This window comes from Furipterus horrens, unplaced genomic scaffold, assembly GCF_987537825.1.
Source record: "Furipterus horrens unplaced genomic scaffold, mFurHor1.1.pri manual_scaffold_4, whole genome shotgun sequence".
Classification (NCBI taxonomy): domain Eukaryota; kingdom Metazoa; phylum Chordata; class Mammalia; order Chiroptera; family Furipteridae; genus Furipterus; species Furipterus horrens.
Genome location: NW_028327174.1, coordinates 48,056,483 through 48,079,330, shown reverse-complemented (window position 1 = coordinate 48,079,330; position 22,848 = coordinate 48,056,483). Strand labels below are relative to the sequence as shown.

The window sequence follows — 22,848 nt, the reverse complement described above, 5'->3', positions numbered from 1 at the left end:
TCACAGTATTATCAAGTAGAGAGCACTGGAAGAATGCCTCACAGAACTTTCACGTGGAACTAGGAAGCCCAGGCCAAGGAGGTTTCAACTGCCTCCTCTGACCTCAGTACCTGTAACTCAATGTTCTTGAATTAGTTATGCTGGAGGGTTGTAGAAAGAATACAGGATTGCTTTACAATTAGCCAGGCAATTTAACACATAATTAATCAGCAATCTGAAAGAAGAAAGCCCAAATCCAGAACAGATCTGGAGAGAGAACTCAGGTTTCTTAATTCCTATTATCAAGTGTATAGTCTGCTGGCTTGCAGAGGGCTGCCCCTCTTTTAAGCTCCTGTTTTTATTGAAAACTGAGTTGTGCTGAATGGGAGTGAGGATATCCCGGCATGTCTTCTGGGTCCTGAGGAGTGAGGGACACACATAAATCCCACATAGCTTTGGGAGAGTGGGTATCACAGAGACAAGAAGTCCTCGTGAGAACCAGAATGTCCTGCAGGCCATTTCATGTGACATTTCATGATGAGGTGGCATTGGCAGAGCCCTCAGCTCTCAGAGAAGGAGAGGGGCAGCAGCACTGACTGAACAAGAGCAAAACGTTGCCTGGCTGCCCAGGATGTTTCCCTCTCCCATCGAAAGATATCAAATCGTGCCCAGGTTCTTCCAAAGCAGTGGGGTGTTTATAGAATCTCAGAATCTGCTTGCTATCATCCCACCCACTCCCTTTCCCTAATCATTTCATTGAATTCATATGTGTCAATATTTGTACTTTGGAGAGGCGGTGAAAAACAGAACCTATAAGTCAGCCAGCCAAAACAAAACAGCATAATCATGCACAGAATTTGAGCTTTCTTGGACATGCAGTCTATACTCAAAGATAATAATCTTTTTCTGAAATTGTCTAAGTTGGCTCTCCTAGCTTTAAATATATTAAATTTTGACCTTCCAAACTGCTCTGCCTCTATTGACTCAAGAGTTACTCTCCTGGCAAAGAAAAAGTGGGGAATGGACACAATTTCAAGAATGAAAAACTGGCACCCTTTCACCAGGAACCCAAGTATCATGACCTAACCTAGTTTGTATCCCTGGTTTTTTTTTTTTTTTTTCAGAGATCTGGTTGGAAGGACCAGCTAAAACTGTTTTATCTATCAGTTCTTTACTTTCATGGGTATTACTTTGGAGACTTTATCCTCCTCAAATCACATGGAAGCTAACCATGTAATCAGGATCAAACTAAATGCTAACAAAAACCTAATGCTGTCTGAACCTGTGCTCACCAGAATGGTGGTGAAGAAGTTCTGTAAACAGCTTTATTCCTGTCTATTCTGGTTTATCCTGCAGATGAAATCAGCAGCTAAGAATCAGAGATTTCACTGGTGGCCCCAGATCTATCACAAGTAACCCAGTGAAGATCAGACCAAACAAAAATGATCCAGTAAAATCCATTATCTAGAGAAGAGACATCAGAATAGGTCCAAAATGACAGAAATGTTTGTTTAGAGGGAACAGGGTTATAAAAAGTTGTCTCGGAACCTAAGCTATTCAAACCAAAAGATAAAATCTTGAAATAATGGTTAAATTGATCTAATCTACTGTGAAAGGTCCCAACCCTGTCTGTGGTATCATCCAAGGCCACATCAAATCAGGCGTGATGGGAATGCATGGGAATGATGCTATCTCTGCCTGGTCCTCTCTAGACAAACACAACCACCTAAAAAAGCATTAGGGCCTAAGCCAGTTGTCCACCCGAGATAATCCCTAAATTCATGTGGGCAACAGCAAAGCTGTGTCTCTGCTCACATTTTAGCAAGATAATACATGTCACAAGGTTGTGCAAGCAGCTCATGGAATTACATTTCACATGCTAGTTAAATTCAGGTAAATAAAGGTAACGATGGCTTAAGAAAAAGGGAGAGATTACTTCCTTGGAAGAAACTTCAGAACCCAGATATTATGATTTTGAAGTTTTAAAGAGAGAATTGCTATAAGGGCAAGTACTAGTTAATGAAAGAACAACTTTAGTGGGAAAAAGTAATTTAACATTTTCAATCACCAAATTGTCCATACTGGCTTTCTCTGCCCACTGACTAAAGGGCTTTTCGGAGTTACACAGGCACCAGAATCACTTCGTTGTCAAAATAGTCTTGCATCCATTATCCAGATTCACTAGCGATGTGGACAAATTTTAGTTTGTGATCCTTTAAATTAGCATACTATGAAGTGGAAATCAAACTCACAACTGACAAAATGTCAGAGAGAGTACATATTCACATAAATTTATCTATCTTTGAAAATAGACTTCCGGCCAAGATGGAGGCTTAGACGGACACAGTCAGTCTCCCTCTACAACTAGAGAGGAATACAACTACTTCAAAACGAAGGATAACTAGAAATTCCAGAAAATAAAACTACACGGAAGTCCAACATATGAAGTTATAAACCAGCGGTGCCATTTGGGCAGGTAAGAGTTAAAGAGGGCAGTGCTGTTTGCGGTCGCACCCGGAGCGGCGGGCAGCGAGGAATCCCGGCTGCGCAAGCCCCTGGCGGTGCGCGACTCCGGCGCTGGGGAGAGCGGCCGCCGCATCGCCTTGAACAGTGAAGCCCAGGGGGACGGGAGGACGGATCCCGGTCTCCTGGCTGAATAACTGTGTGAACCCATCTTGGACCCCCGCCCCCAAAGAAAGCACCACAGGGCTGCGAAATAGGTCGCGGACAGGCAGGCGCCGGTCGCTGATTTGTGACGCCAAACGGCGCCCGCCGGTCGCTGGGTCATTACGAGTACACAGGCACTGCCCCCGACAGCCGGCCCAAGAAAACAAAACGCATCTGTCAAAATGAGGCAGACAACTATAGAGATCCTGGTGACACAACTCACCAGGCAGCAGATAGAGAACCTGACAGATGAACAGATAAGAAACCTGTCAGAGGCTCAGTTCTGGGCCATTGTTACCAGGTGGCTTACAGAATTCACAAAAGAGCAGGAAAAAGATAAGAAGCGAAAAAATTTCATAACGAAAGGAACAAAACCGCATACGAGATAGATAGTGAGAAAAAAAAATCCAGAGTTCATTTCAACAAACTGGAATATGGAGAAGGAACAAGCAGTCAACCAATGCAGCGAGAGGAAATGGGAAGCAACAATGAGAGGATCAGAAACCTCTGAGACAGCTATAAAAGGCCCAACATAAGAATCATTGGTTTGCCAGAGAATGAGGAAGATGAACTAGAACTTGAAAAATTGAGTGAAAATATAATAAAGGAGAACTTCCCAGACTTGGGGAAGGGAATAGACTTGCAGGTCCAGGAAGCAAGGAGAGTTCCCAAGAGACTGGACCCAGGGAGAACCACTCCAAGACACATTATAATCAAAATGTCAAAAATTAAAGATAAAGAGAGAATCTTAAAAGCAGCAAGAGAGAAGAAAAGAATTATGTACAAAGAGGTCCCAATTAGACTATCAGCTGACTTCTCAAGGGAAACCCTACAGGCAAGAAGAGACTGGCAAGAAATATTCAAAGTAATGAAAATCCAAAACCTACAACCACGAATACTCTATCCAGCGAAATTGTCATTCAGAATAGAAGGACAGAGAAAGTGTTTCCAGGACAAAATAAAACTGAAAGAGTTCATTAGATCCAAACCACTGTTATATGAGATGTTAAAGGGACTGGTTTAAAAAAACAGAAGCTAGGGAGATGAAACAAAGGCAAGCTAAATAGGCAACGAGAGTGGAAAAGGAACTGTGGGTACGGGAAGCATATTGGGGGGAGGTCAACAGGGAGGGGGAATGGGGAAAGGGAGGGAGATGATATAGGAATTGGGGATCAAGGTAGGAGGGAATGGAATAGACGGAGAGAGGTTGGGAGGAACTGTATGCACAACTAATGGACATAATCTAAAAGGGGGGGGGACAACTGGAGGGAGGGGGGCCACCGGGTGGAGGGGAGCAGAGGGAAGGGAAATTGGCACAAATGTAATATTTTAATCAATAAAACACATTAAATCTGAAAAAAAAAAAGAAAAGAAAATAAAAAGCTTATATTTAACTAAAACAATTTTACTTTTGAAATCCAACATCTTAACATGATACAAACTATTATAATTAAAATCAATAAAGGTAATTTAAAAAAGAATACCTACAATATGTATTTGCAGAGGAAAAAAAAAAGCTTAAAGAACATGGTTAAGCTTTAAGATGAAGTATAGAAGGAACTAACGGGAGGAAACCAAGTCTCTGGTACCTCCACTTGTTTCTCAGTCATTCCCCTCCATGGATAACACCAAAAGGTTCCTTTTAATATCTAAGATTAGAAAAATTATAATACATTTTATTCTTATTTGTTTTCAAAAACAAGGAGGCCAGTATAGATGTAGACATTTTATCTCATAAATATGAGAACCGTCCATGACCTGAGGTCATAAAGCATGGCCGTAACTTCTCTCCTCCCAGACGACCCCTGGGCTCTTTGCTGCAGAACACACATTCTTCTCCTGCTGCCATCAACCCCAGAGTAAAAGTTCAAGCACCTTTCTTAACGTGGGTCCAACAATCAGGTGCTTTTCAACCTTCCAGCTCCCCTGGGTGTTCACTCAAAGGCAGAAAGGTCCTGTTCGGTTTCTTCTTGCTGATATGGATGAAACAAGCGAGCTTGTAGGAGACCAACACTTACCCTGCAAACCATGCCTGGTGCACACTACCTTGCGCCTACTTGGGGAATGGACAGAAACAACGTTGGTGCCCATTTTTATAGGAAACGGAATATCCTGAGTTGCTTCTGTAGTATCCTCATTCACATACCAGGGAGACAAGCAGTCTCCTAAACTTTAATTTGCATAGCAAAGATGTTTGTCACTTATGAATGCTTACTCACTTCTGGAGAGTAACCAATGACATTTCAGCCTCACCCTTGATGACCCCGATGCTACTTCCCTTCACTAATATTACCCTCACACAGGGTGACCGAGGCCTTTCCCCCCAGGACAAACTTTTCCAGTCACACCCGCCACCTCACCTGGCTCTCACCTCAAGGAATGGCAGAACCCCAGCTCCTCCAGGTTTATTTTACCCCCAGCAGATGCGCAGCCCTCTATAAGCTGCCAATGGACATGTCTGTTCCTTTCCAAATTCCACCTTTGGAATGGTTTGAGGTGGGCACAGGAAAATGAAGGAAACGAAACCTCCTAAAGCCTGGCCTTTGTGACAGGCTCGCCATCATTTTCCATACAGTGAGTTCCGAGGTCTGACAGTTTTTCTCTAAGACAGGATGTGTGTGGGAGTGGGTAGACAGGCTCTGAATGGGAGTGAGAAGTGTTTAGAGACCTCATTGCAGTTGTCCTGCAGTGACCTTGCATGGAGTCAAAGCATCACCTTTTCTCCTGCAGGGATGGCCCTTCCCTCAGCCACACCTGTCAAACCTGACCACCCTCTCCTTCTCTTAACGCCCCTCCAAATTCCCACAACCACATGTAAGCCTCCCCTGCTCAGCCTCCATTGCATTTTGTACTGCTTAGAATATTTTAAATATTCAATTTACATTATTAATGTGTAATTGTTTAATCTCCTTATTAAATGGTAAAAAGGCAAGAGCATTTTTTTAAGACATTCACAGCACCTAGGGCTGTGACCTGATCTCGCTGGAACTCAGTATTTGTTACTTGAATGGAGACAATACACTTGGTTTGTCACCAATCACTGGTTTGTTGCTATGATTAGTGTTGATGTCTATTATTCTAAAACATTTGAAAAAACTCAAAAATATCTGTTAGATATTCTAATAGATCACAGTGAAAATATGTTTGGGTTGGAATTCAATTTGAGCTTTTATTTTTCTCTTTTCCTTTTTTGTACATTTTAAAAGATTTATTGTGTTGACATTGGTTAATAAAATTGTATAGGTTTCAAGTGTACAGTCGTATAACACCTGGTCTGTATCTTGTATGAACCTTTGTGTTTTTTTAAAGAAAAGGTTATTTAGTCCAAAAATCTAGCACTTAAAGATTTTCTTAATATAGGTTACTGAATGTAAGCAGAAGTATGTAATATGATAAGGCAACAGTAAAATTATTAATAACAACTAATTATGGTAGAACAGAGTGCTCTTTTTCTGCCACTGAAATGTACATGCTGTCCCCCTGGAGAATGGTTGGGTAACGTATCTTTGATCTTCCCCCGGCTGCACCTTCAAATAGTGTTTAGTGGTACGGAGGCTGCTCAGGGAAGCTTAACTTTCTCCTTCTATGTCATCCTAAGAATTGCTCAGTCATTTTCCTCAGGATTTCCTTCCAGGGACTCCTCCCGTAGTCTAGCATGGCAAAAAGGTGCAGCCAGGAAGCATGCCAAGTGGCAGGAACCAGATCCCAGAAATCCGAGTTATGGAACTGACACACAAACCCAGCGTTCCCATGCTGACCTCATTTATCACAGTCACTGAGTTGCCAGGATAGTGTGTTTCGCATTCATTACCCAGATTAACTAGTGATGTTGACAAACTTTGGCTTGCAATCCTTTTGTGAACTAGGGGTTGGAAAATCAAAATCACAGGTAAAAGATGTCAGAAAGAGTTATCTGTATTCTTCACAAAGAGCCACAGGGCACTTCACCAGCAAGTGGTTCCAGTGAGAGTGACAGAGAAACGAGTAGCAGGATCACGCAGATCGGATTCTGTGGTCCTCACCTCTCCTGCTGGACTGTTCCAACCACTGTTTCTCTGCCCAAGATTGAGCATGATGGTGCCTCCATGTCTGCCTGGAAATAGTATGTGCTGTTGTTAAAAGCTCACTAGATGCACATTCAAATTCCTCTCCAGCTCACTAACTGTGTATAAGGATTTTGACAAGAAGGATGTTTCTTAAATTTTTATTTTTCTTAATTTTAAAATTTATTTTCTTAATATACATAAATACATGTTCATTTCTAAGAGTCACCTGATCTTTTTTTGCCTCCTAGGTGGGAGGGGCCCATGCCACAGGTGGGAAGCAGGGTCAGAGGGGTAATGTCTCTTATCATCAGAAGGCAGCACCTGGCCTCGAGGCTGCATGGGAGCTGCCCATGGTGGGAATCTAGAATCCTGCAGTGTTAGAGGCAGAGGGGTACTGGGGATATCTAGTTCTGTGACTCTCAGACTATAATGACGATCAGAATTCTCTGAGCATTTGTTAAAATGCAAGTTGCTAGCCCCCACCCACAGACATTCTGAATTCTGATTCTGTAGGTCTGGGGATTTGGTCCAATCTCTCAGTTATGCAGATGAAGAAAAGATCCAAGCAGTGCACAGAGCCTGGGAGTGCAGAGCCAGAGCCTGTGATGCAGTGAGGGAATCCTAAGTTGCTTAAAAGGAGGGGCAGGGAGGCAGCAGGAAACCAGGAAGGCTGTGTCTCCCCCACTGTCTCCAACACGAGGCAGGAGAGCACCTGACAGGGTGGTGGTTCTCCAAGTCTGTCCCCCAGAGCAGCAGCAGCAGCAGCACCCTGCACTTGTCAGAGAAGCAAATTTGTGGACCCCAGAGCTATTGAAGCATATATTCTTGAAGTGGGACCCAGCAATCTGTTTTAACAAATCTTCCAGGTGATTCTGATGCCCACCCGTATTTGAGATCCTTACAACAGAGAATATCAGGGGACCATTTTTATTGCCTTTAGGAAAAGTTCAACTTGCTTCTGGATATGGGTGTCCCTAGCATTCTGGAAACTCACTGGAAACCTTACTGCCAATACACCATCAAGGTCACACTCAGGAGAACTTGAGAAATGACTCTGCTTTCCTATCCAGAGTAACAGATCAATTCCAACAATTTCCAGAAAGCCATTAGGTACTGGAAATTGATGATGCAAAGTGTCAATTCCAGTTGAGCGGCCTCCAGTGGGGAGTGAACTTTCTGTGAAACACAGTTGCCAGCACCATCACCATCACCATAATCATTGCCAATATCTACATTGGGCTTACTATATATCTGGCACTGCCATGGGAACTTTGTAAGTATTTATCCTCTTAATCTTCAAACACACATACAAATCATAAGCTTGGTACTTCTATATTTGTATTCTCCCATTTTGCAAATGAGAAAATTGAGGCAGAGAGAGATTAAGTGATCTGCCAATAATCCCACCACTCCTAAGGGTCAAAGTAGGGTTTTGAACCCAAGCAGATGGACTCCTGAACCTCCTCTCCTGAACTCTGAATGAGAGGGAGCCCAGGTAGTGGTGGAGAGCACTCACTCTGGAGCCAGGTCATCTGTGTTTGAATCTGGCTCTGCCACTTACTAGTAGTAATTTTTTATTAACTGGTCCCTTGGCCTCTAATCTCACCCTTTCCTGATAATACATCCTAAAATAATTCTATTTCATATGCAAATATATATTTTTTGTCAGCATCCTCTTTAAAACTCTTCCATTTTTCCTTCCCTATAAGGTAAAACCTAAGCATACTTTGCCATTCACAAAGAAATTTTCACTTACTCATCTTGCTTCAACTTCTGCTATTCCTTCCTAGTGCACTGAGCCCCAGCCATCCCCAAACAGCTTATTATTCCTTGATTAAGCCAGGCTGTACGTACCTGACTGGAATTCCCTACCATCCAACATTCCTCTCACTTAGAATTCTCCTACTCATTTTCAGCTTTGGCTAAACCACCACTTTCTTTAAGGAAGTCTTCCTTCAATCCCTCCTATACAAGCTTAAGGCATCCATTTCTTTCTGCTTCCATTGGCCATATCTCCACAATAGTGGTTATCATATTGTGTTGGAATTGCCTTCCTGTCTCTCCTGTAGCCTATCAATTTTGGGGAGCATAAAATGTCATTTCTTCTTTGCCATAGACCCAGTGCACACCATCAACACAAACACATATTAGTTAAATAAATGGATGAAGTGAATAGGGGACAGGTGAGACCTCCACTCAAGGAAGAGCAAGAAACAAAAGTTCAAAAATAACTAGAGAGGAAACTTGAAATAACAATAAAGTCATAACAGTTGGTGTGAGATAATGCTCCAGGAATCCCATGTATTCAGTATAAACACTGCAGCAATCCTAAGCACAGCGCTGAACCAGATATGCGTCATTTCCTGACATGACGCCATCAAGATATCTTCAACTGGGCATCCAGTTCTAGGAATCATTTAGTGAAATATGTCTTTACCGATCCAAAGATTTCTTGACACAAATTTTTTATATTTCCAATAGGACTCTCTCCTCATGGCTCTTGAAAGGGGTTCTGGTGGAGATTTAGCTTACAGCTGCATGGATGAGAGGAGCCACCTTGAGGACGAACACTCACAAAGGCCACATGGAGGAAAAAGCAGGAGCAGTGGCAAGAATGAAAGAAAAGATCTGAAGCTGATCTGAAGGGATGGAAAGCTCAAACTTAAGACTTTAACCATCAAACACCTGTGTCTAAAACTAAAAAAAAAAAAAAAATCATAAACCTAAAATTTATTTTTTTTAAGAATAAAATAAAACTACCAAAAATATAGCTAAAGTTTCATTATAGTGGCTTGCATAGTTGAATGGTGCATCTAGCAGTACTTGCTTGATGGTTACTTGAGTTCAATCTGTCACTGACTTTATATATCAATATGCCACTAATATTTATATATTCTAAAATAGCTTGTCATTATATTTATGATATTATAACACATAATAAAGCACATATATAAAATATAGAGAGCTATATATGTGTATCTGTGTGTATATGTATTATATATGAATATATATGAAATATATATGAAATGTATATATAATAATACACATAATATATATATGTTAAGAAAGAGTAACATGGCACTTGTATTAGAAAAACAAACCCTAATGTCATACTCCTTTAATTAGAAACCTTCCATATTAAACAGCTTCTCCAATCTTTGAAAAGATCTATTTGAAAAGTAATAGCCAGCTGAAGACTGTTCCTGGGGTGAAATTCTCCAGACTGTAGCTTCCAGTCATTGTTTCAAGTTTTCCAGATGATAACAGAGAAAACATGCCCAAGGACATGATCTAGGACCTTTGGACTCATTGATGGAAACCCTAAAAAAAAGCTAATTATTAAAATGTAGCCCAACCATAATTCCAAATGTAGGTGAAACTCCATACCCTTATAGTTTGAAAGCAGCAATGGTGTCAAGAAACATGTTGAGTTCCTGCCTTCTGTAGTCCTTTTCAGGACACATGCCCTTCATGAACTTACACTTTGGTTAGACATAAATATGCATATGTAGACACATACAAACACCGTTAAATTCAGAAGGCAGCCTATCCTACATGTTACAGAATAGGTACGAATCAAAAATTGCTTCAAGAATCTGGAGTAGGAAGAGATCAAGTACTGAATGGAGAAGACTCTGTGAAAGCAGTAAGTAGAGGGAGATATGTCTTGAAGGAAGAACAGTTTGGAAGAGAGATGGGCATTACAGGAAAAGAACATGTGGAGGGCAAAGGCACAGAGGCAAATTCTGTGCTCCCACCTCAGGGACTAGGCAGATGCTGTTCCCTCTGCTTGGAATGTTTCCCTTAGGTATGCAAATGGCTCACCCCCTCACCTTTTTCAGGTCTTGGTCAAAACCACTTTCTCATTGCAGCCTTCCCTGGCTACCTTATCTAAAATTTCAACCCTTGTGACCCTCTAAAATTTCATTACCTTTTCCTGCTTTAGGTTTTCTTTTCAATACTTAACACTGTCTAATCTACATACTTTATATTTTAGTTATTTATCTTGCTCTTTGTTTCTTCCACTAGAATGTAAATTAGACAAAGCAGGGAATTTTGTCTGTTTTGTTTACTACTGGATTCTCAGCACCTAGAACGAGGCCTGGCACAAAATAAGCACTCAGTAAGTGTTTGTTGAATAAGTAAGTTGTGTGGAGGAGTAAAACGTTGATGAATGGGCCATTATTAAAATATCAAATGGACAGAAATAGACATTTTACATGAGGGAATCAGGTTTATGAATTTGGGCAGACAGTTTGGAGACAACTGGGGAGAACATGGAATGTCCTGCCAAGGACTCATAAATAAAATGGCTCCTCAGACAGTTTGCAGGGTCATCTGGTCTACTTCTCTCATTTCTAGGTAGCCCCACACATAAGTGACCCTAGACAAAATAAGCTAATCAGCTTTCTACTTACTCAAGGTTCATTGCATATTTCCTAGAGGCTGAGGCAAACATCACAGAGCTCACATTTATAGCCTGGTCACTCCACTTTCAACCCCAGAAGAGGATATTTACATCTTTGCAGAGCTGGCTCCTGAATCCACCCCGCCCGCCAAGTTTTAGATGATTGGGCCTGGATATAATTTCTATTCATGCTAATGGAAAAACTGGAAAGGAGAGAGTGCTTTGGTGTGAAAATGAATATTTTCTGTTATAAAGTCAGAGAAGCAGCTCCCTGAAAGGGGTTTCCTAGGGGTCTCTGGCTTGTTGGCATTCACCATTGCCGTTGTGCTTACCAGCAGAGAAAATTCTAAGCAGTAGAAGCCTTGGATGACAAGTAATTTATTATCTGTCTGTGCACCCTCGTCAGGTCCTGAACTCCACCTGCATCCATTTCCAACATCTCTCACCATCTATGTGGGAAGAAGGCATATAGAAAACACGATACATGATATACACTGGATATTCTACATGGAAATGGATTTTCAGCTTGCTTTCTCTCCACACTGAATGCCCTGTGTATAGAGCATTCACAGGTTCATGTGTCTATCGGCAGTATGAGTCCCAATCTGCTCCCCGGCAGAGAGCACGTAATATTTTTAAAAAAGGAAGGTGGAACAAAAGGAAATGACATAAGAAAGAAGTAATGAAGCAGAGGCAGGGAGACATCCAGTCCACCACAAACTGCACAAAGTAGGCATTCAGTACCTACTTGCTGAATTGAATTATTTGTTGAAAGTTTAATTTGTTTTAAAGGAACATTTACTCACATTTAGTTGCTTTAAATGAGTCTTAATATAACAGACAATAAGCTATTGCATAGCTAGCAAAAACAAACTTCTGGCTGTGCACTTTGATCGATGAAATAGAAAAAAAAATTTCTAATTAATATTTGAAATTCTTGAGTGAAATATTCAACACTGTAATAAAAATAATTAAAAGAATTCAAATTCCTACAAAAAAATCACCTCTATTTACAACACCTTTTTAAAATCAGGCAGAGAAATAATAACTTTTTATTTTTTTAATTATTTTTCACCTCTGTATCCAATACTGCTCTTCCATTATGAACATTACACAGCCGATATTAATTTTAAACTAAAAATGGCATAGAAAATATTCACCAATTTGACATTAAAAAAAACCCTGAAAACATCAATGGAGATAAAACAGACAGTACAACACTGTTATGAGCTTCTGTTTCATTTTGAGCCTAGCAGCAGACATACACTTTAGGTTTCCTTGCATAGTTTTATGGGTGAGGGCACTGATCATCAACTAGCTCACAGCTTCCAACTTTCAAATTAGGGTTGTTAATAATGTGGTGATATAAATATATTATTTAGAGTGCATTTTCCTCTTTAGAAGAGGTGACTTGCATCTCTGGAATTTGAAGCACTAATTTTAAAACAAATTTTAAAAAAGATTTAACCCTTATTTAACTTTTTCTTGTAGATGTATTTTTAGTAATCAGATTGCTATTTATACTTTGTCTGCACAGTCAAATTATACAGATTTTTCTGACATTTCAATGTTCATGAAAATTGTCCTAATTTTCTTAGGACCCATAATTTCAAATTTGATATTGTTGAGACTTTTCTGGAAAGTGAAAGGAGAAAATGAATATTTACCAAACAGCTTTTCTGTGCCCTCATGTGTTGGATGTCAACTTTGTATGTTGGATGTCTTCTTTATGTGTTTTATATGTCAACTCATTTCAACATAGGTACATTATCCTTATTTTACCTCTGAGGAAACTGAAACTTAGTAGCTGGCCCATGGTCACACTGTTAGAAATAGCAGAGCCAGAATCGAGTCCAGGTTTGTTGAGTTCCAAGGCCTGGGCTCTTGTCCATGAAGGGTCAAGAGGCAGGATTATGTAAGAACTGGAGGGGCCTCAGAGATCACCTAATGCAACACCACAAACCCTCCCTCTTTCTTCCATTTGCTTACATATCTGCCAGCTACACACATTTCAGACAAGAACACTGGAAATCAGATAATTTAAATGTTTTGCTAAGCCACAAGTCATGCATATGGTGAATGTACTCACACAAAGTGATATTTAACAGTTCTAAAGATTCAAAATTATTAATTTTTACATACTCTACACCCAATGTTTTAAAGTCAACTTTATTGGTATGTACCTAATATTTAGAAACTTCATCTATTTAAAGCATACAAATCAATGAGTGTAGACAGATGTATACACTCTTGAAACTACCCCAAAATTCAAGATACAGAACATTTCCACCCACTGCAAAAGATTCCTTTCCTAAAAAAAAAAAAAAAAAAAAAAAAGATTCCTTTCCTTCCTTTGTATGCTGTACTTCCTTGTAGCCATAGCCCAAGGCAAAAATGTATCTGCTTTCCGTCACTATTTCCATTTTCTAGAATTGTACACAATTGCATTCACAGAGTATATACTATTTTGTGTTGGAATTTCTTCCTGTAGCATAATGATTTTGAGAGTCATTCATGTTGTTTTGTGTAGTAGTAATTTATTCCTTTATACTGTTGAGTAGTACTCCATTGTATGGGTGTACCATCTTTTGTTCTTCCATTGCCTGTTGATGGATATTTAGGTTATTTACAGTTCTTTTATCTGTTATAGATAAAGTTGCTGTGAGCATATATAATACAAATCTTTTAAAATATATTTTATTGATTATGTTATAACAGTTGTCCCAATTTTCCCCCTTTGCCCCCTCTGCCTAGTACCCCCATTCTGTCCAGCAATGCCCTCTTTATTTCATGTTCATGAGTCATGCATGTAAGTTCTTTGGCTTCACATTTCCTATATTGTTCTTAACATCCCCTTGTCTGTTTGTTCCTATCAATTATGCTTCTTGATCCCTGCACCATTTTCACCATTTTCCCCCTTTTCCCTCCTAGCTGATAATCTTCCAAGTGGTCTCCATATCTGTGATTCTTTTCCCGCTCTGGTTGTTTGCTTGATTTGTTTTTTTAGATTCAGTTGTTGATAGTTGTGAATTTGTTGTTATTTTAATGTTCATAGTTTTGATCTTTTTCTTAAATAAGTTCCTTTAACATTTCATATAATAATGGCTTGGTGATGATGTACTCCTTTAGCTTAACCTTGTCTGGGAAGCACTTTATTTGTCCTTCTATTGTAAGTGATAACTTTGCTGGATAGAGTAATCTAGGTTGTAGGTCCCTGCTTTTCATTACTTTGAATCCTTCTTGCCAGTCCCTTCCAGCCTGCAAAGTATCTTTTGAGAAATCAGCTGATAGTCTTATGGGAACTCCTTTGTAGGTAACTCTGTTCTTTTCTCTTGCTGCTTTTAAGATTCTTTCTTTATCTTTAACCTTTGGCATTTTAATTATAATGTGTCTTTGTGTGGTCCTCTTTGAATCCAACTTGCTTGGGACTCTCTATGCTTCCTGGACTTGTATGTCTATTTCCTTCACCAAATGAGGGAAGTTTTCTTTCATTATTTTTCAAATACATTTTCAATTTCTTCCTCTTCCTCTTCTTCTGGCATCACTATGATTCAGATGTTGGTATGTTTGGAGATATCCCAGAGGCTTCTTATTCTCTCCTCATTTTTTAAAATTATTTTTTTCTTTTTGCTGTTCTTATTGAATGCTTTTTTCTTCCTTATATTCTAAATTGTTGATTTGATACTCAGTTTAATCCCCTCCACTGTTGGTTTTCTATAGATTTTTCTTTATTTCACCTAATATAACCTTCATTTCTGCTTGGGTCTTTTTTATGTTGTTGCTGCACTCAATGAGTTCTTTGAGCATACTGATAACCAGTGTTTTGAACTCTACATATGATAGGTTGGTTATCTCTTATTTCATTTAATTTTTTCCTAGAGTTTTGTTCTGTTCTTTCAATTGGGCCATATTTGTTTGTCTCCTCAATTTGGCAGCCTCCATGTGTTTGTTTCTGTGTATTAAGAAAAGCTTATTTGACTCCCTGTCTGAGCAGCATGGCCTACTGTAGAAGAGCAGACCTCTAAATTGTGTGGGGCAGAGCCTTAGGTGATCACCAGGGTGAGGCAACCCATGTCACTGTTTTGTGGCTCTGTGTCAGGGGAGAGCTTGGAGAGCAGACAATGCCACTGCCTGGCTTCTGGAGGTTTGCCTGGGAAGAAGCTATTTCCCAGCACTTGCACCATTTCCAGTCTCCTCACTTTCTTCCGGTATCCGACTGGTGCCCTTCCAGCTGTTGCCCTGGTGCTGAATCCCACAGGGGGTAGGTCTGTGTAAGTCCTAAGTTCGTGCCAGCCCTTTAGGATGTCTCCTGATAATCCAGCAGTTTCTTCCACTGCCTTAACCCTCACTGGTTTTCACAGCCAAAAGTTATGGGATTTATCTTCCTGGCACTAGAACCCTAGATTGCTGGATAGTCTGGTTTGGGGCTGGGATTTCTTGGTTTCAAGGTACCCTGCTGATTTTTATCCACTCCACATGAATGTGGGACTGCCCATTCTATTGCCTCTCTGAGCCACTCCCACCATTCTGTGCCACCCTCATCTCCAACCCTCTCTATGTCTCTACTCCTCCTACCTGTCTGAATGAATGCAGCTTCTTTAAAACCTTGGTTTTCAGACTTCCATATAGTTGGATTTTCTGATGGTTCTGGGTGATATCTGTATTGTAGTCTAGATGTAATATTTTCTAGCTGTGTGAGGAGGTGAAGCATGTTTACCTATGCTTCCATCTTCACCAGAAGTCTTATATATACAAATACTTGTGCTATCATCTGTTTTTATTTTTATTAGGCAAATATTTCACAGTGGGATTGCAAAACAGTATAGAATTGGGCAAAGTAGGTTTTACAGTTGTTCATGTGAATAATAAAACAATAATTAATAAACAAGAAGCAACAATAAACTCTGTTTTGCATATTCACAACTGTAAGCCTACTCTTGCCCTGCCCTGTATATTAGGTATCAATTAAACTTTTAAAGAAACTGACAGTTTTCCAAAGTGGTTATACTATTTCACATTCCTACCAGTGATTTTGTGTTCTAGTTGCTCCACATCCTTGTCAACATTTAGTCAAAATGTTCAGTCTCTTTAATTTTAATCATTCAGGTGGATATACATAGTTTTCACTTGCATTCCCCTGATGAACAATGATGTTAAATCTCCTTTTGTGTACTTAAGAGACATAATAACATGTTCTTTTGTAAAACATCTTTAATTTCCTACTCATTTTTTAATAACATTATTTGCTTGTTATAGAGTTTAAGTGTTCTCTTCATATTCTATACACAAATTCTTTGTAAGATATGTATTGTGGTAGTTTTAAAGCTATATCCACAAATTCTTGGATACTTCTCCTCTCAAGAGGTGGAGCTTAGCTCAACTTCCCTTGAGTATGGGTTAGATTTAGGGACTCATCTCTAGTAACTAGAATGTGTCAGTTATGATATATACTTTGGAAGTTGATCGTAAAAGATTGCAGCTTTTTTTTCAGTAGTTCTTTCTTGTGAGCTATTCACTCTAGGAAAAACCAGCTGCCATGTCATAAGAACAGACAAGAAGCTTGTGGAGAGTCTCATATGACTAGAAACTAAGATGTTGCTGGTGGATCTTCTGCTTGAAGTCATGTATGTGGGCTTGGAAGTTTATCATTCCCCAGATCAGCCTTGAGATGACTGCAATTCCAGCCAACAGCTTAACTGCAACTTCCCAGATTGTTGGCCCCTGAGGAATGAAAGATAGTAAATGTTTGGTGTTCTAAATTGCTAACTCTGGGGGTAATTTGTTATACAGAAACACATAACATATATGCTTTGTAAAAATTATCTCCCATTCTATGGTTTGCCTTTCCTTTGTCTAAGCATGTCATTTGAGGGCAAAAGCTTTTAATTTTGATAGGCCAATTTATTATTTTTTCTTTAATAGTTTATGATTTTTGTATCTAAGAACTCTGCCTACCTCAAGGACACAGAGATCTTTTTCTACATTTTCTTCTAAAAATTTCATTGTTTTTCTCCTTAAATTTGGATTTATGATCCATTTCTTATATAACGTGAGATAAAAATAAAGGTTCATTTATTTCCTTACAAATATACCATTTCTCCACCATTTTTTGAGAAGAATTTTTCTCAATTACATTGCCACCTCTGCTAAAAGTCAACTGATCTTAAATATATTTCTGAACTTTTTGCTTCATTGATCTACATGTCTACCTTGTCATTAATACCACACTGTCTCGATTACTGTAGTTTTACATTAAGCCTGGAAATTAAGTAGCATAAGAGCTCCAATTTTGTTTTTTTTGTTGTTTTTGTTTTTTGTCTTAATTGCTTTGGTCATTTTAGGTCATTTGCACTTTTATATACATTTTAAAATCAGCATCTCGATTTTTTACCAAAGTAGGCTGCTGAGGTTTTGATTAGAAATGCATTGAATCTATAGATCAATTTAGGAAGAATTGAACTTTTGAAAATATTGAGTCTTGGCTGTATATATTTTTTACAATATCATTGAGTTTGGAGGGTATTACTAGTATGGAACATCAGGCATAAAATAAATTTCCTGTTCTGCAATGAGTTGCCTTTTTATGAATTTAGTTTTACCAAGTTTATATCCAAGTCTCAATTCCCCAACTTGGATGTGTATCAGTTTCCTCATCCATAAAGCAGAAAAGGAGGATACTTGCCTCTGAGGACTACAATTGGAGCTTGACAGAAACAGAGTAAGGGAATAGAATTAAAGAAGCGTAGTCCTATTTGACTCTAAGAATTTGAGGTGATAAATGTTTTCCCAGAACAATTTTGAAAAAGAATTCTTTAAGAATGTATCTTAACTAGTAAATATTTTTTTGTTTTGATGTCATTTTCTGGTGACATATGAGTGAGTTACACAAGCAGCTAATATTTTATCCAAACCTGATAAGAATCTGGCTTTGTTTTCATTTGTCCATTCAAGAAATATTAAGTAAATTCCAGGCCTGGATTAGGTGCTCAGTACAGGGTGTGTGTGTGTACATTTTTGGTGTGCATAAGTATACCTATAATTCTGTATGTGTTTATCTGTATTTGTATATAAGTTTAGGTAAAAATTACTATTATTGCATTTCTCCTCCCTCCATCTTTTGATCTAACATTGAAACGGTGTATCACGGATTATTTCAACCTCTTCTCAGTTTATTTTGTTTCTGATATTGTTGCAAAAACATAATTTCTTTGGCCTCCATTTTGAAGTTTGAAGAAGGAGAATAGGGAGACTAAGGTTAGAGGTCATGACAGCATGATAATCTCGCTCTATTTCATAGCTGAGGCTGTAGGCATTCTGTATTACAAGGGAAAGACAAAAGCCAACAAGTTTGACCCTGTGCCTATTAGGTGCCTTGACTTGAATATGTTGAAGGCTCTTTATGTCCATATCATCACAACTTGAATTTCACTGTTTTCCTTTAATGATGTAAGAAAGCTGAAAGGATGTAGGCAGAGCCGGTAGGAGGTTTCTGCTGTCATCCAGGTAAAAGGAAACTTAAATCAGGACCAGTGGTGGCAGTAGAAATGGAGAAAAGGAGGCAGATGTGAGCAATATTGCAGTTGCTGACAGACTGGATGTAGGGTTTGAGAGAGAGAATGAGGCCCAGGTCCCCGCAACTGCAGAGGCTACTAGATTCACTGAGATCTGGGAACGGCAGGGGACAGTCAGAATTGGTGGGGAAACATGATTAATTGGCCTTAATTTGTCATATTCATGTTGAACTTAAGGTGTTTTTGAGACCACCAAGGGGAATACATAAGGACATTACATGCCCTGGTATTTAAAGGAAAGACCTGGGCTATACAGAGATACATTTTCATGTCACAGGTATTTAGAGGGCAAGTCAAGCTTGGTCATGGAACTTGACTGAGAAAAAAACCATAGAGTCAAAAGAAAACAAGCAGGGCCAGGACTGAGCCTTTAGGAATCCTAAAATTTAATGGCCACGTAGAGGAGCATGAACCTAAAAAGGAATTAAGGAAGCACCGAGAGAAAATTAATTGGAAAACCAGTAGAGTGGAAGCCAGAAGAAAAGTGTGTTTCAAGAAGGCTGGGGTGTGAGGTGATCTGTGATGTTAAGTGTTGCTGAAGGCAAGAAAAATGAGACTGGGACTGGCAAACTGTTTCATAACTGGGTATAGTTTCCAGCTAAGGAGAACCTTATTACTGAAAGGGAGAAAGAGAGGGAAGAAGGAATGAAGGAAGAGAGGGAGGAAGTAAGGAATGAAGAAAGAGAGATAATTTTTAAGACAAAAACAAAACAAAACAAAACCCAACTAGAGGCACGATTCTTGGCCCTCTCCACCTATGGATTGGAGAATCCAAGTTTCAGATTCCTCTTCAAATTATCATCTTTGGCTTAGCAAGCAGAAAATAAATCTCTTCATCTTTTGACAGATTAGAATTGTCAGTGTTCTCCCTTGAGGAAAATTCTAGATGTGGAATTTTTCTGGCTTAAAAAAAATACCTTTCACCACCTACATTGACATAGTCCAGGAGGAAATGTCAGGCTCATTGAGCCTCTTGACTCCCCATAAGATCCAGCTCATGACATCTCTGCAGCCTGGAGCTCCCAAGTCAGTTAGCACTCAGTAACCCAGTGGATTTATTTTATAATCGTCATTTTAGACAACCCAGAACTGGCAATGTGTGCAGAAATTCCTTTATGCTCAGGGGTAAATCACCTTTGAGATAGAAATAGGACATATCCAATCAAACAAAAATAGAAGTTATTACCACAATATACATTTTTCCCCAAAGTTGCTTTTTGACACATGAATTTTTGTGGATTTTCTTAGCAGATAAAATTTTAGACTAGAAGTCCAGATACCTGACCTTAGTTTTGTTACATAAACCAACTTATTTTATGATATGGGCAAGCCATTTAACCATCCTGAGTTTCAGTTTCCTCATCTTTAAATAAAAAAAAAAAGTCTACCTTACCTGTGTCCCATTATTGTCATAGTGATTCCTGTCATACACATAACTGTTCTTATAAAAACATGAAACTACATTAAAATGTCATAAATATATTTTCATTCATGTTTTCAACTTATTATGATATGACATATTTCCAAACTGGTTAAGACAATCAACAGAATAGCCCTCTAAGTGCTTACAGTAGAGATTTTTAAATGTTATTTTATTTAGGCATTTTAGGCATCATAATTCATATCCTATAATTTCCAAGGTATTTTTAAAAGTTCTACCCTGATACTTCCTCAAAAACAAATAAACACACAAATAAATGTCTTGTTTTGGCTTTACCTTAACACTTTTTAAAAATAACTACCTTATCCAGACAGTAAAAGTCACCCCTACCTTCCACTTCAATTCTCACTTTTTCTGTGAGCATTTCCCTGAATGTAGCCCATCCCAACAGCCCAGTCTGTGGTTCCACAGCCACAGGGACCAGCGTATGCTGTGTTCTTTCACTCTGGCCATTATTTGTTCTGGTCATGTGTCTTACCAGCTTCAACTAGGATAATAAAAAACAGCATTGAAAAATCCAAAGTACAACCCATTGTTCTTTTACAATTCTTCATAGAACCTAACCCACATGAGACTCATATGTTTGTAAAATTCTTACATCGAAATAGCATGAGGCAGTGTGGGGGGTAGAGTATAAAAACTCCTAAGTTAGAAAACTGAAGTTCTAGTTCAGTTTTGCCACTCACTAGCTGGTGGCACTAACTCACTTAACATCCCTGAGCCTTCCTTATCTGTAAATGAGGAAGCTGGACTCAGTCCAGTCCCTGTGAGTTAATTCTATGAAAATCAAGATTGCATTTTATGAATTCCTTCCAGTAATTACCTTCAAAATACCTCCCTAAAAAGTTTGCAACACCCAGGGTATGTTTTCAGTTTAATCTCTGATTATTCTTCCTAGTACTGCTTCTCATACTAACATAGTAGTCATTCAAGCCTACTCTATTTCATGCCCTGTGCCAAGCACGTTCAGTATTTCCCTCTCTGAGGTATTAACCCATTCAGGGCTTGCAGTGCTGCTCTGGGAAGTGACTAGCACAGCCTGTACTGCTGACATTCCTAATCGTGGACACCAAATGCCACTACAGGCACTGTCATCCCTGCCACCACTGAATTGATCCTTCTGTTACCATCCCTGTGAGAAATCTCAGTTGACCTGTAATTCTGGAGCAGGTGCCTTCATCCTAGTTGCAAGGAAGACTAGGAGAGCAAGTAGCTGGCATTATATGTATTGTGAATGTATCTCTTAAACATAGGAAGTAGAGTCCCCATGCTACGCAATAAAAAAGAATGACAAATGTCCATTCTAAGTATCCTCACTATTATAATTCCTATTTTTCCGATCAGGAACATAAGGCTTAGCACAGTTAAAGAATTTGCCCAATGTCAGAAAGATGGCAAGTGGCCTACTCAGTTTTCTGAACCCAATAATACTCTGCTTCCTTCAGGCTCAAATAGCTTCTGTTGAGTGTAAGACTTCAAGGGCAGGTTAGTTTGGGCTGTAAATTTTATTATCTTTGTCACCTTTATTATTGTCACTAAGCTTATCATGATATTTAAAGACAATCTACAAAGTTGTGACTCAATGAACAATCTGCCCACAAACTCCCACATCACTGGGATGTACCTGTTGATACTGATAGACAGGAAGATGTATTTCAATAAAAATAGTTTAAAAGTAGTTCCCACAGACAGAATCAGAATAGACAACATCTCCTGTCAGGGGCAAAGTCATAACTCATAACTCTGGAGGCAAAGTTTAGCACCAAGCTAATGTTAGAAACAGTGTTTTCATCTCCTTAAACAGCTACCATTCACAACTAAACTTAATAACAACAACTTTCCAAATTGCTACCTCTTCTCCCTGAAGCTGTTTCCATCACAATTATGAAAGAGGAAAGCTCCTCGTCCTCTGATAATAACTCAGCCCAGTCAAGAGAACACTGTACACTGAAAGGGTTGGATTCATTTCAAGAAAGCCCGAGGAAAGCAGTCCTCTCCCCGCTCCCCGTGCACCCTGGAGCAGCAGCTTTCCAGAGCAGAAGAGAACGGCTGTGCGGTCAGTCCCTGGCCTTGTATGGTAAGGGGGAAGAGAAAGAACAGCATGGATACATTAAGTCTATGGATAGCCCCCAGACCACACGTTATGGTTACAGGCCTCAGTCTTCCTGCCATGAACCTTCTGCCAGAACTGAAAACGAGAAACGCAACCTAATTGGAGGGTTGCCCTCCCTGCCCTTCCTCCCAGCCTCCTTCCATAGAGTTGATAATGAGCAGGTAAAGGGCCCAAAAGCCAGTACAAGGGGAATGGCAGGGAGAATCCAATGGCAGAGGCAAACTACGGAAACCAGAGAAGCAGCTACTCACTCGTGAAGAAACTAAAAATCAGCGACATTCTTGCTCCCCAAGCAGCACCCTTCATGTGTTTCTAGTCAAATATTGAGCTTTGATCCATTCTAGAAATTATTTTGATTTCCCTAAACTCATAGGTATAATCTGCTCCACCTCCTGTAGAGACTGTGGGAATTATGTATACCCACTTGCCGTTAGTCATCTGATTCTAATTTAAACACACTCTTCCTAGCTTCCTGCTCCAACCATAACTGTTCATTGCACTTATCATAATAATTTGCCTAAAACAAGCACTAAAAAAGAAGGGAGCTTCCTCCTGTGGCCAGGAACTTGCACGAAGCTTAGGCCTGCCAGCAATTACATGCCTTTCACTCCAGGGCCTTTACC

At 39.4% G+C, this 22,848-nt stretch overlaps 1 long non-coding RNA gene across 2 annotated transcripts; it reads right to left on the bottom strand.

Annotated features, from left to right (window-relative positions):
* Window positions 1–5,847: 5,847 nt before the first annotated feature.
* LOC150011647 (uncharacterized) lies at window positions 5,848–22,559 on the bottom strand. Of its 2 annotated transcripts, none has more exons than XR_016510671.1 (3): window positions 22,477–22,559; window positions 11,415–11,549; window positions 5,848–6,739 (listed from the first exon to the last, which is right to left on the bottom strand). It is a non-coding gene; the product is annotated as an uncharacterized LOC150011647 (long non-coding RNA). The 2 variants fall into 2 exon arrangements; XR_016510670.1 differs by lacking the exon at window positions 22,477–22,559 and adding an exon at window positions 12,768–12,818.
* Window positions 22,560–22,848: the final 289 nt, after the last annotated feature.